Source organism: Bos javanicus, chromosome 11 (genome assembly GCF_032452875.1).
Source record: "Bos javanicus breed banteng chromosome 11, ARS-OSU_banteng_1.0, whole genome shotgun sequence".
Lineage (NCBI taxonomy): Eukaryota > Metazoa > Chordata > Mammalia > Artiodactyla > Bovidae > Bos > Bos javanicus.
The window spans coordinates 2,515,615-2,530,357 of record NC_083878.1 but is presented as its reverse complement, the minus strand read 5'-3'; the positions used below and the strand labels follow the sequence as shown (position 1 = coordinate 2,530,357).

At 49.6% G+C, this 14,743-nt stretch overlaps 1 long non-coding RNA gene across 1 annotated transcript; it reads right to left on the bottom strand.

Annotated features, from left to right (window-relative positions):
* Window positions 1-3,247: 3,247 nt before the first annotated feature.
* Window positions 3,248-14,696, bottom strand: LOC133256680 (uncharacterized). The gene is made up of 3 exons (XR_009739259.1): window positions 14,034-14,696; window positions 12,789-12,840; window positions 3,248-8,612 (listed from the first exon to the last, which is right to left on the bottom strand). It is a non-coding gene; the product is annotated as an uncharacterized LOC133256680 (long non-coding RNA).
* Between the last annotated feature and the right edge of the window lie 47 nt (window positions 14,697-14,743).

The following is a 14,743-nucleotide window of genomic DNA, read 5'->3' as shown; positions in this document are numbered from 1 at the left end:
CCTTGAAGAATGGGTAGGCTTTCCTGAGACAATGAGGTAGTCAGTGGAGAGGGACAGGGCTTTTAGGGAACAGCGAGCTGGTGTTCTGAGATACCCATGGAGGGGGTTGGTTAGTGGCTGGACCCAGCCTGTGTGGGTCTGGAATGTTAACCTTATTATCAGAACATGGTTGTGAGATACCGAACACTTAACACAGAGCCATCGTGATTAAGTGGAATTTGTTGGTTCCATAACTGAAAGGTTAGGTGGCTGGTGACTGTGTGTATGTTAGTCGCTCAGTCGTGTCCGACTCTGCAACCCCGTAGACTGTAGTCTGCCAGGGATCCTCCAGACAAGAATACTGGAGTGGGTTGCCATTTCCTTCTCCAGGGGATCTTCCCGACCCAGGGATTGAACCTGGGTCTCCTGCACTGCAGGCAGGTTCTTTACCATCTGAGCCAGCAGGACTGGTGGCAAGGGGCCTCAGACAATGACGTGGAGGCGTGGTTGCTCTCCATGCCTCTGCTCCGTGCGTGGGCTCAGGCAGTCTCCCTCCAACGACAGTGAAGACGGCAGCCGCAGGTGCACACTAACCTCTTTTTGAAAGACCAGGATGAGTCTCTTGCCCAGCCGAGATCATGGCCCTTCCCCTCCACTGTGGCTGAGGGTTTGGAGCTCTAGCCTATGGTCCAGATGGGGATGGCGACATTTGGGATCTTGGGTTCAGCAATGGCACTACAGTGTTGGTTGGGATGTATGAGGCCTACACCAGTGAAGAGACCCTTTGCCGGCACTGGCCTACACAATGGAGATGAAATGCCCCCGCCCCCTGGCCCCCAGCCCTCCTGACTGGGACACTGCGACACGTGAAAACCGGCCAGCTCTGCTCTCTTGCAGAAGTTCTGTGTGTCCCATCTTCGAACAGGGCTGAGCCTTGAAATCAGGCTGGCCCACACTCAAACAGGCCAACGGCCTGGATCACCCTGGCTCATTCTCAGGAATTGTTATTTTTCCTTCTCTCTGATGCTCTGCCCTTTTCTTTCACCTTCATTCCTGGGTCCACCTGGCTTCTGACTTTCCCAACTTTGTTCTTGTCTACTTTGAGCTCAGTGCTCTGCTTGAGTAGTGCCTGGCACCCCTGAAGACACACACAGCCTGCGTGCATCCAGCTGTTTGGGGAAACCACCTACCTCACCCCAGTCCCACTGCTAGTCAGCCCAGTGGGGTGGGGAGGGAGCAGGCTCCAGGGCACAGGCAGGGGCTGACACCAGAGCTCCTGAAATGCCATCTGAAGGAACGATGCCTTCTTTGACACATGTTCAACAGCTAATACCCATGTCTGTAAGGTGGGTTTCCATCCCCTAATGTGGGACCTACGTATTTCAGAAAGATGATGAGAAATTGGAGAGAGTCAAGGTAAGCATTCTACATGGATGAAAGACTAGGAGAAAAATAAACATCTCTAGAGAAAAGGATGCAATAACAATCTGAAATGTGTGAGGAGATAGTTACCAATGAGATGTGTGCCCTTTGGGACTTCCTCGGCAGTCCAGTGGTTAAGTCTTTGCCTTCTACTGCAGGGGGCGCAGGTTCCATCCCTGGTCAGGGAACTAAGACTCACATGCCACATCTTGTAGCCAATTAAAAAAAAGATGTGGGACCTTAAAAGGGTTTCCCTGGTGGCTCAGACAGTTTAAGAATCTGTTTGCAGTGCCAGAGACCTGGGGTTTGATCCCTAAGGTCAGGAAGATCCCCTGGAGGAGGGAAAGGCAACCTACGCCAGTATTCTTGCCTGGAGAAGTCCATGGACAGGGCCTGGTGGGCTACAGTCCATGGGGTCGCACAGAGTCAGCACTGCCCTCTGGGACTCAGTTTCCTTATCTGTAAATGAGGAGCAGAACTGAATAACTTTAATGTTCTTGTCATCCTAATCTCCAGCTTCCTCAGAAGGAGGTGCCACCTTCTATATCCACTCTGGGGGAAGCAAGACAGAATGACTTTGAATTTACTTTTTAAAAAAGTATGTACATTTAAAAAAATGTACATTAAAAAAAAAAAGTTTTGAAAAAAAATGTGTACTTGCTGAAAAGTTGCAAGGATGGGATGAGGAATTCGCATATACCTTTCAGCTAGATGTACCAAATGGCAACATTCTTGTCACATTTAATTTTTATTAAGATAAAATTCACACACCTGACCTCCCAGGTAGCCCAGTGATAAAGAATCCACCTGCCAGTGCAGGAGATGCAAGAGACATGGGTTCAGTCCCTGGGTCGGAGAGATCCCCTGGAGAAGGGGATGGCAACCCACTCCAGTATTCTTGCCTGGAGAATCCCATGGACAGAGGAGCCTGGTGGGCTACAGTCTGTGGAGTCGCAAAGAGTCAGACACGACTGAAGTGACTTAAATGGTAACATAATTCACGTACCGTGAAATGCACCCTTGTGACGTATAATTCAGTACTTTTTAATATATTCACAAGGTTATGCAATCATCACCACTAATTCCAGAACATTTTTATCACACCCCCCCCCCAAGAAACCTGTGGCTATCAGCAGTCACTTCCCATTCCTGTCCCTGCCCCAGCCCTTTACAACCACTAATCTATTTTCTGTCTCAGTGGATTTGCCTGTTCTGGACATTTAGTGTAAATGGACTGTGTGTCCTTTTGTATCTGGTCGGGAAGATCCCCTGGAGAAGGAAACGGCAACCCACTTCAGTATGCTTGTCTGGAAAATCCCATGGATGGAGGGACCTGGCCGGCTACAGTCCATGGGGTTGCAAAGAGTTGGACACGACTGAGCAACTTCACTCACTGTCTCTATCACTTAGCATAATGCTTTCAAGGGTCATCCATGTTGTAACATATGTCAATCCTTCACTGATTTGTGTGGGGACTATTCCACCATAGTTACATACTGCACTTTGTTTATCCATCAATCAGGCAAGTGACACATGTTTCTGTTTTTTGGCTACTGTAAATAATGCTGCCATGAACATTTCTGTCCAAGCCTTATTGTGAACATGTTCTCAGTCCTCTTGCATACATGCCTAAGAGAGGAACTGCTGGGTCATGGTGACTCTCATGCTTAAGACTTTGAGGAACTGCCAGGCTGTTTTCTAAAGTAGCCACACCATTTCATGTTCCTATCAGCAACATACGAGGTTTCTAATGTCTCCACATTCTCACCAATACTTGTTTTTCCTTATTCATGTTGAAACATCTTTTCTGATATTACCGAAGTTGAAAAATGACTCAAAATTCAAATTGGTCATGCAAGAAAGGAATTTACTGGCTGAGGACCAGGAAAGTCAAGTAATGCAGTGAATTTGGGGCTCCACGGGTGCTCCCTGGACCACCTCTATCTCTCTCGGCCCCACTCATTCCCCAGCCAGGCTCTTCCCTGATGGTGATACAGGGACCGGCTAGCTTCAGACTTTCCTCCGAGCACCAGGTCCAGCTGAAGACACAGCAAACTTTTCTTTCTTGCCGTTTCCAAATACCTCAGGGTTCACGCTTCAGGACCCAGGGTTCACACTCCTGGCCAGGAGGATTGGATGACCTGACTGGCTTGGTCGAGGGTCACTCGTCAAGCCCTGATCCTGGGAATAGGATCATATGGATGAAAGGAAGGAGGGGTAGGGAGGGATGGTTCCATGAAAAGGAAACCAAAGTATTTCACTAAGAGAAGGTGGGATGGAGGCTGAGCAGCTGAGACACGGTGGTTCCCAGAAATGGAGAGGATGCTGAACTGGTGAATCTACATGCTGAACTTTCCCTCCCCTGCAGGGTCAGGCTCCGTTCCCCAGCACCCCTGAGGGACCCTTGTCCAAAATCCCCTTGAGCACCCTCATGACATGGCCTTGTCATCGTTTGTTTCCATGTCTGCCTCAAGCTTTTCATTTTATTCATCTTTGTTTCCCCAGCTGATCTCCAGTGTCTTCTCTGAGATCTTCTCAGCTGAGAAGGGAAGGGAAACCCAAGTGATGGAAGGTCATTCTAGAGTTCCAACAAAAAAGTGCAGTGGGAATTCAGAGAAGGGCAAGATGATGGGGTCAGGAAAGCTATACTAAGGTGTCTCTGTGGGTCTAAGAAATAAAGGAGTGGCCAACAGAGGTCAAAATATCTCCTTTATTACTGGCAGAGAGGCTGAGTTGGAGGATATGGTTTTAGGTTTGTTCACTAAGTGGGCTGTTACTACAGATCCCATAATGAGGCTGACTAACCCACTCAGAAAGTTATGACCAACCTAGATAGCATATTCAAAAGCAGAGACATTACTTTGCCAACAAAGGTTCGTCTAGTCAAGGCTATGGTTTTTCCTGTGGTCATGTATGGATGTGAGAGTTGGACTCTGAAGAAGGCTGAGCGCTGAAGAATTGATGCTTTTGAACTGTGGTGTTGGAGAAGACTCTTGAGAGTCCCTTGGACTGCAAGGAGATCCAACCAGTCCATTCTAAAGGAGATCAGCCCTGGGATTTCTTTGGAAGGAATGATGCTAAAGCTGAAACTCCAGTACTTTGGCCACTTCATGCAAAGAGTTGACTCATTGGAAAAGATTCTGATGCTGGGAGGGATTGAGGGCAGGAGGAGAAGGGGACGACAGAGGATGAGATGGCTGGATGGCATCACTGAGTCGATGGACGTGAGTCTCAGTGAACTCCGGGAGTTGGTGATGGACAGGGAGGCCTGGCGTGCTGCGATTCATGGGGTCGCAAAGAGTCGGGCACGACTGAGCGACTGATCTGATCTGATCTGATCTGAACCCACTCAGTCACGGCAACAGGAGACCGAGAGAAAGCCTGCCTGGCCCTTGAGCTCTAGAGGGTAGAGCTATATCAGCAAGAGCAGCAGGGTGCTGTACCATGCAGGCAGCTCACTGCCAAGACCAAGGAGGGGTGGAGCTGCCCTATGCATGGCCAGTGCCCCTCTTTACCCCACACCTCCACCAGAACGGGCAGCTTTACAGACTTTGAAAACTTGTCATTAGTTTTTTGGCTGTGCTGTGCAGCCTGTGGGATCTTAGTTCTCTGCTGCTAAGCTGCTAAGTCACTTCAGTTGTGTCCGACCGTGTGCGACCCCATAGACAGCAGCCCACCAGGCTCCCCTGTCCCTGGGATTCTCCAGGCAAGAACACTGGAGTGGGTTGCCATGTCCTTCTCCAGTGCATGAAAGTGAAAAGTCAAAGTGAAGTCATTCAGTCGTGCCTGACTCTTAGCGACCTCATGGACTGCAGCCTACCAGGCTCCTCCATCCTTGGGATTTCCCAGGCAAGAGTACTGGAGTGGGGTGCCATTGCCTTCTCTGGTTAGTTCCCTGACTAGGGATCAAACTTACCCCCCTGCATTGGAAGGTCGGAGTCTTAACCACTGGACTGCCAGGGAAGTCCTCAGAATTGAAAGTAAAAAAGGGGTAGAGACAGGACAGGAGTATGACCCCTCGTGGAGTTCCTTGCACATGGAAGGAAACAGGTAAGGTTTCCTAAGGTGGAAATGGCCTTACGGAAGGTGGTACTTAAGATGGTCTACTGGGTTCCAAGCAGGAGGCACTGAAGAGGCTTCAGGCCGACACTCTTAGCTGCAGTTTCTTTCTTTCACATGTATTTCTTTGGTTGCACCAGGCCCTCGCTGCAGCACGCAGGATCTTTAACTGTGGCATGCAGACTCGCAGTTGCAGCATGTGGGCTCTAGTTCCCGACCAGGGAGCAAACCCGGGGCCCCCTGCACTGGGAGGGGGCAATCTTAGCCCCTGGACCACCAGGGAAGTTAAGATGCAGTTTCTAGTCACCGCTCTGTCTCATGGTCCTAAATGACTGCTCTCCTGCTTGCCTTCCAGCTGGGCTCCTCGGGTCTTGACTTGCCTGCACAGTTGTGCATCTCTGGTCCTGTCCCAGCCTACAATGCAATGAGCAGTCCATTCCCAGGTGCAGCGGCCCCTGTAGTTGGGTTTCTTCCCGCTGTGACCTGGGCCAGGCTGAAGATGCGGGCAACCTGAGCTGAGCCAGAAACGCACTGGTTGCTAGGAGGGAAGGCCTAGCAGTAGGAGTCATGTGCCACTTCACGCCCTGGGCTCCAGGCCCTCCACTGTCCAGCTGGGAAAAGGGGAACAATTCTTGCCTCCACGAGGCAGGGAGCGCTTGCTCCAAAGGCAGGCTTCCTGGAGGTTGCCTGAACATGGTACTCATCAGGGATTTTGATGTGCTTCTGGGACGAGTTGATCCGAGATGTCTTTGGTCTTGCAGTACATGTGCAGCCCATCTTGATGACACAAAGAGATGCTTTCATGCACTGCTTCTAGGTTATGAATTAGGGGGAAATTGCCTGCTCTGAAAAGATTTCACATACTGATGAATAAGTGGGTGAATACTGCAAACTCTTCCCATTCTAAACAATAGATGAATAGAGCTTTGGGTTGTGTATCATTTTGAAGGGAAAGAAGGTAATTACTGCTATCTTTTGGCCTGACAGTTGGAGCCCAGGGGTTGCATCAGATTCAAGCAGATTAATTTCCAAGTTCTTGGGGGAAAGGGACTAAAGCCATAGGCATCAAAGCTAACCCTCAGAACTTCCCTGGTGATCCAGTGGCTAAGACTCCGAGTTCCCAATGCAGGGGGCCTGGGCTCCATGCCTAGTCATGGAACTAGATCCTATATGATACAATTAAGAGATCCTGCATGCTGCCATGAAGACCCATGATCCTGCATGCTGCAACTGAGACCCGGCACAGCCAAAAAAAAAAAAAAGCTAACTCTAGATATGCAAATGATACCACTCTAATGGCAGAAAGTGAAGAGGAACTAAGAGCCTCTTGATGAGGGTGAAAGAGGACAGTGAAAAATCTGGCTTAAAACTCAACATTCAAAAAACTAAGATCGTGGCATCTGGTCCCATCACCGCATGGCAAACAGATGAGGGAAAAGTGACAGATTTTATTTTCTTGGGCTCCAAAATCACTGCAGAGGTTGACTGCAGCCATGAAATTAAAAGACGCTTGCTCCTTGGAAGAAAAGCTATGACAAACCTGGACAGCATAGTAAAAAGCAGAGACATCACTTTGGGACAAAGGTCCTTCTAGTCAAAGTTATGGTTTTTCCAGTAGTCATGTAAAGATATGAGAGTTGGACCATAAAGAAGGCTGCGTGCCGAAGAAGTGATGCTTTCCAATTGTGGTGCTGGAGAAGACTCTTGAGAGTCCCTTGGACAGCAAGGAGATCAAACCAGTCCATCCTAAAGGAAATAAACCCTGAATATTCATTGGAAGGACTGATGATGAAGCTGAAGCTCCAATCCTTTGACCACCTGATACGAAGAGCTGACTCATTTGAAAAGACCCCGATGCTGGGAAAGATTGAGGGCAGGAGGAGAAGGGGACGACAAAGGATGAGATGGTTGGATGGCATCACCGACTCAATGGTCATGAGTTTGGGTAAACTCCAGGAGTTGGTGATGGACAGGGAGGCCTGGTGTGTTGCAGTTCATGGGGTCGCAAAGAGTCAGACACGACTTAGTGACTGAACAACAACAACCCTAATTCACTTAGAGTGGGTCCATTTAACCTTCAGGAATGCCTATCCTCAGGTGTAATGCTGTAACTAAATTCTACACACCATCACTAAGCCAATAAATAGGTGCTTTCTGTCTCTCTGCCACATCCTGAAATTAGGATGATGCCCAGTTTAGGACCTGAAACCTGCAGGCCCTAAGGAAGCACAGAACAGGGGGTAAGGGCGTGTGCTAAGGGACAGCACGGAGGGACCGCTGGATGGGCGTTTCAGCGCCCCAACCAGGCAGAGAGAGGGCCCACGACCTAACTCCCCATGCCAGCTCTCAGGACGTCCGTGCGTGGTGCGTGCTCAGTTGTCTGACTCTTTTGTGACCCCACAGACTGTAGCCCACCAGGCTCCTCTGCCCACGGGATTTCCCAGCAAGAATACTGGAGTGGGTTGCCATCACCTTCTCCAGGGGATCTTCCTGACCTAGGGATTGAGCCCACATCTCCTGTGTCTCCTGCATTGGCAGGCGGATTCTATTACCACTGAGCCACCTAGGAAGCCCACTCTCTGGAGAGGAGTACTCTATTGAGCTCCATGACATAGCCTGATTCAGGCAGGGTTCCCTGGGCAGCAGGCTTCGAGACAGAGACTAGCATGTGGATTGGGAGTTTCATACACAGCTTTTGTCAGGTGGAGAAGGTGGGAGTTCTGAAGCTGGGATCACCTTTTTTTTCTCTTTTTGGCCACACCCACAGCTTGTAGGATCATAGTTCCTTGACCCAGGGATCAAACCTGTGACCCCTGCAATAGAAGTGCGGATTCTTAACCACTGGACCTCCAGGGAAGTCCTGGGATGGCTTTTTGAGTTGTCCTGAGTTGGGGTGAGGGGCCCAGGCCTTTAGATTCCAGCTTCAGCCAGTCATTTGATGCATGCTATCCCCAGGGTGGAGGTTGTGACTTTGGGTGAAGTTCTCCTTTCACTTGAGGGGAATTCCTGGAGAGGGCTGATAACTGGGGCCTAGAAGCCAGCCCCTTCTCAGCAGCAAGGGGCAGAAGACCTTCCCCCGTGAAGGGCAACCCGGGTCGCGCGTCCTCGTGTCTGCTGCTCCTCATGCCTCTTAGGCCCATTTTGTGTAAGTTCTGGGAGCAGAAACGGATGGTTAATGGGACGAACCACAGCCCCCACCCCTGCAGCTGAGCTTGAGGCCCCAACTAATACTCATCGTCTCCCTCCCCTACTCCCCATTTTCTGTTCTCACTGGCAGGAAGCACCTCTGCTGAGCTCCTGGTCACCATGCCCGTTCTAGGCCACGGCTGCTGCACTTGCCTATTTAGCATTGCTGTCAGGATGGTGACTGCTGCTTCTTGCCTGCTGGTCCTTTGGCTCAAAGTGCCTGGTGCCAACTGTGAATGAGTTCCATGGGACTTTTGCTGTATCTCCTGATGGAAATACTTCCTCTTTGGGAAACAGGACCTCAAAATCCTCAAAGTTCAGAGTTCTGGTGACATAAATACCCAAATGGAATAATGGGACTAATGGGAAATGGAGCCACTCCTGCTTCGACCCCTTGGTTCCTGAACCTCTCTATCCTTCCTGTTGGGACACAGCGCCATGCTGACTGACTGACAGAGCGCAAACTATGTCCTGGAAGGTGCTGCTCCATCCTTAGTTTGCAGCATCTCTGTGCTGGCACCCAGCTATGCCCTCACAGGCTACTCCTCCTCTCTGTTCAGGCTGGTGTCTTTTGGGTGGTATAGAATGTGGTAGGGCCAGTGGATTCCATGGTCATGTGTCACTGTCACATACCTCCTTGGCTGTGCAGTGGGTCCTTTGGTCTTGATTTGATGATATGTGGGACCCTGTGACAATGTGTCAGACACTCCGTAAACACTCAAGATAGCAGTGCTGGCTGACACCTGGCAGGCAAAAAAGGCCAACCATACCCAGAACACAGCAACTCCAATCAAAATCAATTGCTGCCCGTTCCCAGGATGGAAGTTATCTATTGTAGTCAACTTGGCATCAAGCAGCTGACTGTGTTCTATGAGGAATACTGATTCTAGGGGCTCGGCATTGATTTCGTTGCTGGTAGACTGGACGTTCAGCAATGGCAGGAACTTTATCAGCCTTTGTGAATGGGAGCCCATGTTCTTGGGTCCACATGTTGCTCCCATCCCTGCCACTGTGGCTACTCCATTCATTGCCAGTACGAGGTGGTCACAGCATCTGGCTGATATCGATTGGTGAGTCATTCTTTCTATTTGGCTATTTACTGCCTCTTGCACAGTAGGTGCCCTCTGCTGGGCATCTGCTCATTTCTTGCCCAAACACATAATCCAACCGCATGCCTGTATCCAACACCTCCTCGTCCTTGGTCTTCTCTCTCCTCCCGGGCTCCTGTGCAACCAGCCAAGCCATGCTAGTACCATCAGTTCAGTTCAGTTCAGTCGCTCGGTCCTGTCTGACTCTTTGCGACCCCATGGACCACACAGCATGCCAGGCTTCCCTGTCCTTCACCAACTCCCGGAGCTTACTCAAACTCATGTCCATCGAGTTGGTGATGCCATCCAACCATCTCATCCTCTCTTGTCCCATTCCCCTCCTGTCTTCAATCTTTTCCAGCTTCAGGATCTTTTCCAATGAGTCAGTCCTTCACATCAGGTGGCCAAAGTACTGGAGCTTCAGCTTCAACATCAGTCCTTCCAATGAATATTCAGGACTGATTTTCTTTAGGATCGACTGGTTTGATCTCCTTGCAGTACAAGGCACTCTCAAGAGTCTTCTCCAACACCACAGTTCAAAAGCATCAATTCTTTGGTTCTCAGCTTTCTTTATAGTCTGGCTCTCACATCCATACATGACTACTGGAAAAACCACAGCTTTGACTAGACAGACCTCCATTGGCAAAGCAATGTCTCTGCTTTTTAATATGCTGTCTAGGTTGGTCATAGCTTTTCTTCCAAGGAGCATCTTTTAATTTCATGGCTGCAGTCACCCTCTGCAGTGATTTTGGAGCCCAAGAAAATAAAGTCTGTCACTGTTTCCATTGTTTCCCCATCTATTTGCTATGATCTTCATTTTATGAATGTTGAATTTTAAGCCAGCTTTTTCACTCTCCTCTTTCACTTTCATCAAGAGGCTCTTTAGTTCTTCTTTGCTTTCTGACATAAGGGTGGTGTCTTCTGCATAGCTGAGGTTATTGCTACTGCCTTAAATCCATATATATTCCAACCTTGCCTACATTTCTGTTTACACCAAGTGTGAGAGGAATTATTCACTGGGACAATTTCCCTTGGCACCATCTTTCAAGATCACCCTAGGGTGGGGCTGTAGTGCAGCTGCGGTTCTTTTTCAGCTTGCACCCACACACCACTTTGACCTTTGTAAAAAGCAAAGTGTCATAAGCAAATCAAGCTTTTTTTTTTTGCCACATCAAGTGGCATGTGGAACTTCCTGGACCAGGGATCAAACCTGCACTCCCTGCAGTGGAAGCATAGAGTCCTAACCCCTGTACTACCAGAGAAGTCCAAGCTTTGCTTTTTTTCCTCCTTGGCCAGATGGTCATAAAGAGACTCCACCTTCTATGCAGCCATAGGCAGGGCTGAGGGAGAGGCATCAATGTGTACCAGGAAAGAGAATGTGTAGGTGAAAGGATGCTCACGTCCCAGATATCAGGCGAGTCCTTGGGATGGCCGACAAGGGTGGGTTTTTGGCTTCGTGCAGGCAAGAATTCAAGATCAAGTCATAGTAAAGTGAAAGCAGGTTTGTTCAGGGAGATACTCCATAGACAAGAGGGTGGGCCATCTCAGGTGAGAGGCCCTGAAATATGGGGGGGCGGTTTATGGGCTGGGTAATTTCATAGGCTAATGAGGTGGGAGGATTATTCCTACTATTTCTGGAGAGGGGCCCCAGAATTGGGTCACCACCCACTTTCTGGTCTTCTGTGCTGGGCCTTGGAGCTGTCATGGCACTTACGGGTGTGTCATGTAGCTGATGTATTAGGAGCGTATACTGAGGCTCAAGTAGAAGTCGACTTGTCTGCTGTGTTGGATCTAGTCAGTTCTAACCAGTTTATGTTGTGTCCTCAACGGCTATGCCGCTCTTTGGAAGGCTGTACCCTGCGTCTTCCTGTTTTCAGTGCATAAATGCTAGGTGACACGGACGTCCAGGGCATCTGTTTGTGTGGCTTACTGTGCCCCTGGCCTCTCATCCCAATTCTGCATGCACCACTTACTATGGATTATTATGCCTACTCAGCTTTATGTTTTAGTGGGTCTAATAGGCAGGACCTAACTTATATAAGACAAGCTAATGATTAAGAATTTTGGATCAAGTCAAAATTATACAAAGGGAATACGTTTTTTCAATGTTGTTCTGGGAATACACAAGCAAAACAAAGTTTGCTGATGGACTGGAAGAGAGGTTAGGCTAGAGAGTACTGTTAGGGTCTGAACAACAAAGTGGTAGAGAAGATGGTAGAGAAGAAATGGATTTTGAAACTTCTGAAGCTGAATGGATAGGTAGGTACAGCAATGGAGACAGCAAGCATGTTCAGGTCGTCCTTTTAATGCCAAAATCTTGGCTCTCTGTGCACCAAGACCAAACAGAAATACGGAGAAAGAGTTATGGGGAGGAGAAGGAAAAGTGGCTTTATTGCTTTGCCAGGCAAAGGGGGAACACAGTAGGCTAGCCCTTCAAGAACTGTGCTCCCCTCCCTGGTGAACAGGGAGAGCTTATACAGTCAGGCAGGGTATGTGATCGGGATCTAACCCTAACCCATCCTTCTGGAAGTTTCAAAAAGGGCGAGGTTGTTGACAAATTAGGGTCTGTGCTAGGAAAGATTGAAGGCAAAAGGAGAAGAGGGTGGCAGAGGATGAGATGGTCAGATAGCATCCCTGACTCATTGGGCGTGAATTTGAGCAAACTTGGGGAGATAGTGAAGGACAGGGAAGCCTGGCACGGTGCAGTCCACATGGGGTTATAAAGAGTCGGATTTAGCAACTGAACACAACGCAAGGTCATAGGTGGTCTAGTCTGCTAATCTTGTTGAATCTCTCTGGTCCCTTTAATTTTGCCCCGGGTCCTTTTGTGACTGCTCCTCCCTTGATTAGCAAGTCTTTTGCCCTTTGGGCTTCCCTGGTGGCTCAGACAGTAAAGCATCTGCCTGCAATGCGGGAGACCTGGGTTCGATTCCTGGGTTGGGAAGATCCCCTGAAGAAGGAAATGGCAATCCACTCCAGCACTCTTGCCTGGAAAATCCCATGGATGGAGGAGGCCGATAGGCTACAGTCCGTGGGGTTGCAAAGCCTACTCACCCGGGAGCCCCACAGGGTCCAGCTTGGCATCACTTTCAAAAACAAACCACAGCTGCAAAAGGAAGGAGAGGGGTGGTGTCTGAAAAAAGGAAGAGTTCAGGTCTCCTTCTTCACAGTGAACTTGACAGTGTTTATGTACTGGGCAGAAAGAGGCAACAAAGGACGGAAAATGGCTGGATCGGAGCTGCGCAGCTGGCATTGCTGAGAACTCATTTTGGTAAACAGAAAAAAAAAAAAAAAAAAAAGAACAAAAGCAGAAGCCCTAAGCTCCTTAAAATCAAAGGAAGCCGGAGAGAAGGAAAATCCAACCTTTCCCCCTTTGTTGGACTGCTTCTGTGCTTGCCCAGCTTCCAAACGGAAGAGCACGGAGTCAGCAACAGAGACATCATTGGTTTAATGGACGGGGGAGCTTACACGTCTGAAGCAAGGTTCTGAAGTGACACCCCACCCTGTGAAGTGCAGGGCAGACAGGACATGGTGGCAGGCTTGGCTGTCGCAGGGAAGGGGAGATGGCCAGTTGTAGGGGAACTGATTTCAGGTGGGCTCATTAGTTACCAGGGAAAACAGCAAAGGGACATGCCGTTCACCACCCCTTTGATAAGCTATCACTAGCTGGGGCCTGGGGCAAGTACCTAGGAGGTGTGTAGCAAGGTCAATCATGTGAGTAGGGTGTAGGTGAAGCAGGTACAGGTCTCGCAGAGCATGCACAGAGAGGTCAACCACCATCCTGAGTGGCCTGACCATACACCCTCACATCCGCTTCCAGCTATCCTACCACCAGTGAGAAAAGCTTGGCTCCACAAAGCATCAAATACCATTTTCTATTATATACCCATTTCTCCTTATTTCAATGGAAAATAAACATCCCCAGAGTCAAAGCAGACAGTCTGGATAGATCTAAATTTCAGCTCCCAGTAAAGCAATTTTTTTCTTTTTGGAGAAATATCTTTTATTAAGACCACATAAAACTGCTCACGTAGGTGCATTAAGTGTGAAATTTCTAAATGCACTCACTGCCTTGGAATGAGCAGTTTCTCACATGAAGACTTCCTTTTACAGTACTGTAACATATAAGCTTAATATAAGTTTAAAAAATAAAACAATTTCGTGTAGGTTTTCCTACTGGACATCCAGCCCTTTCGTTTTAACGAGGTTGTGCACAGAATGGTCATTAAATACTCTTCAAGATCATTTAGCCAGGCTGTTCTTGGATACTGCCAAGTAGGTTTTAGGAAACTTGTTTACCTTCTCACGCTGTCACCTTCGGGTCAAAGGCAGAAGGACAGCTACTAAGCGACCAGGGCCATCTGCCCCAGATAACTCCATTCTGCTGCCCTTTTACGAAAGGGCTACCGCATTTCCACATTGAGGTGGGTCACCTGCCCAAGCAGCTCTCTTGACCGTGTCCTAGGCTCTAAGGATGTCCCGCTGGCCCGCTCTCGGTCGAGGTGTCGCAGAGAGAGGGTCGGTGCTCAGGGGTCTTGGCTCGTACAGCGCTTCCGGGAAAGCTAGCGGGGAGGCCGAGGAAGGCTCGGCAGGGTCTCCATTCACCAAAGGCATCTACGCTGTCCCGCCCCCAGTCCCCAATCTGGATATCCCCAGCGCCTCGCGGACGCAAAGCCAAGATCCCACCCTCACCCTCGACTCAAATTAGAGGCGACGATCACAAGCCTCTTAAAACAATCGAGAGGGCACTGAGCCGGGTTCTAAGGCACCTGGCCACCGACCCTAGCGGGGCGGGGTCGGGCGGCCGGAAGATGGCGGTGGCGGCGGGGTCCGCCGGTCACTCTCCGAGCCGCCCTTGACTAGTTCTCGCCGCCGCGCCACCTACCTTGCTAGCGAGGGTTCCAGGCTCGCCGCGCGAGGGGGCAGTGACGAGCACCTGGCGCCACCAATCAGAACCCGGAGTCTCGACCGCGCCCAATCAGGGCCGGGAGGCGGAGACTTGGGGGTAT